At 35.8% G+C, this 2,727-nt stretch overlaps 1 pseudogene; it reads left to right on the top strand.

The window, feature by feature from the left end:
* Positions 1 to 2,014: 2,014 nt before the first annotated feature.
* On the top strand, positions 2,015 to 2,261 carry LOC100014613 (mitotic-spindle organizing protein 1-like; annotated as a pseudogene).
* Positions 2,262 to 2,727: the final 466 nt, after the last annotated feature.

Genomic DNA, 2,727 nt, shown 5'->3' with positions numbered 1-2,727 from the left:
GATACAAATCAAAACAACCCTGAGGTATCACCTCATACCTAGTAGATTGGCTAACATGACAGCAATGGAAAGTAATGAATGCTGTAGGGGACGTGGCAATGTTGGGATATTAATGCATTGCTTGGTAGAGTTGTGAATTGATCCAACCATTCTGGAGGTCAATTTGGAACTGTGCCCAAAGGGCTCTAAAAGACTTTCTGCCCTTTAATCCAGCCATAGCACTGCTGGGTTTGTACCCCAAAGAGATAATAAGGAAAAAGACATGTATAAGAATATTCATAGCTACACTTGTTATGGTGGCAAAAAATTGGAAAATGAGGGTATGCCTTTCAATTGGGGAATGGCTGAACAAATTGTGGTATTGTTCATGATGGAATACTCAAAGAAATAATAAACTGGAGGGATTCCATGGGAACTGGAACAACCTCCATGAAGTGATGCAGACTGAAAGGAGCAGATCCAGGAGAACATTGTACACAGAGACTGATACACTATGGTACAATGGAATGTAATGAACTTCTCCATTAGTGGCAATGCAGTGATCCTGAACAACCTAGAGGGATCTATAAGAAAGAACACTATCCACATTCAGAGGAAAAACTTTGGGAGTAGAATCACAGAAGAAAAACAACTGCTTGATTACATGGGTCGCGTGGAATATGATTGGGTATATAGACCTTAAATGAACATCCTAATGCAAACATCAACAACATGGAAACAAGTTCTGATCAAGGTCACCTATAATAGAAAGTGGAATTGTGCATCAGTTATGGGAAGGGTGGGAGAAGGGAAGGGAGGGAAAGAATATGGTTCTTGTAACCAAGGAATAATGTTTGAAATTGACCAAATAAAAAAAGTAAATTAAAAAATATATATATATATCAATTGATATAAACATATTTTGTTTTTTATTGCTATGATTAATTTTATTTATAGTTTTCCTAATATTGTACTAGTACTGCTTTCCTGGTATGAATGCCACCAGGTTGTAATGCATGATCTTTGTGAAAAAATTGCTGTAGTTTATTTCCTATTATTTTATTGAACATTTTGTATAAATATTAATTAGGGAAATTGGTCTAGACTTTTCTTTCCCTTCTTCCACTCTCCCTGCTTTAGGTATCAAAATCCTATTTTTGCCATAGAAATAATTTCCTATGATCTTGAGAAAAGTTCTACACTCTATCATTTTGTGTCCCTTCTCACAGAAGTGGCAGGTTACTGATTAATCTGTGGATTCCTGCAAAGGGACTATGGTCTCTACCTTATCTTTCAATTGTCTCTTGAACATTTCAATTTCTTTCTTTAAATCTTCCACTAACATATTGTGTTCCTCAGGTCTTTTTACATGACCCTCATAAACATAAGTTGCTACTCTCCTGAATTCTTCAAGGTCCATAGAGTTCCATTTAGGACAGCTAGTTTTAAAGTAGTCTTTTACCACTGAACAATAATTCCCAACGAATTGCCTATGTATTTGCCTAATGTCTCTTTCTCTGAATAAATCAAGGTACATATATGTATTTCCTATGTCAATATTTCTGTCCATAAACTGGGTGGGGGTCTCATCAATTTCCTTTCGGGTTCTTTCAAATTTTGACCATTTTTCAGGTCCATCAGAGCACACTCTCATGGCTGTCAATAATGCTTCTCTGGCCTGGTTTACTTTTGTGTGATCTTGTTCAACATTGGGGTTCCAATGTGGATCTTCAGCTGGCCAATAATGTCCTCTCCTACCTCACTTCTGATTATCCAGAAAGATGACATTATTTTTCTCTCTCTTTGTCAGAAATTTTTCTAATAAATTTTTAATGTCCATCCAAGTGGGGTCAAAAGTTCTGAATATATTCAACCATCTTTTTATAATTAATATTGGTTCTTCCTCAAATGATGGAAGATCTTCCTTAAATGTATTTAAATCTTCAGGATTAAAAGGTGTATGGTGTCTTATAGATATCAAGTTCCCATCTTTATTAAAAGTGAGTACTTCCCCTCGCCTTGGTGGGCAGTCGCAATGGCAGGGAGTAATACCAGTGCTGCCACTGCGGCGACTACAGCAGCCAACCTGAATGCTGTGAGAGACCATGGACCTTCTGCTTGAGATCTCAAGAATATTGAATACCGGCCTTGATATGGAAACATTCTCTATTTGTGTACATCTGTGTGAGCAAGGAATAAACTCAGAGGCCTTATCCTCTGTTATTAAAGAACTTAGAAAGGCCACAGAAGCACTAAAGGCTTCTGAAAATATGACAAGCTGACTTCATGGAGGGATCACTTGAAGATTTGAAGATTGCATGCTCGTCATAAATATGGAATGAAAATGCTTTTTACAGCAATGTAAAATTATAAAACCATAGCTTTATACTTAGTAGAAAGTAGCTTATTGAGATATTATCAGATAATTGTTTAGTTCATGTCTTTATTCCTTTTTTTTAACAATCCCATTGGTTTACAAATAATATGCTGCTATTTATGTATTCTTTATTTATAGCTTTGAAAGCTTTAATTTTATAAACAGTCTGTCAAGTGTTGCACATTTGCTATGCCTAGTTGAAAGTATAGTGGAAACTTATCAACACTGATGTAGTAGTTATGACTTGTTGACATTTCCATTATAAACTCTAGTTTTGAATTGTTTATGCATAATAACTTTATGGTTTTACTTTTCATTGGGCTGAAAGTTGGCAGAATTTCAGAGATCCCTTGAGGGTGTCAATTTTTATT

This window comes from Monodelphis domestica, chromosome 4 (genome assembly GCF_027887165.1).
Source record: "Monodelphis domestica isolate mMonDom1 chromosome 4, mMonDom1.pri, whole genome shotgun sequence".
Lineage (NCBI taxonomy): Eukaryota > Metazoa > Chordata > Mammalia > Didelphimorphia > Didelphidae > Monodelphis > Monodelphis domestica.
This window is presented reverse-complemented; position numbering and strand designations above follow the sequence as displayed.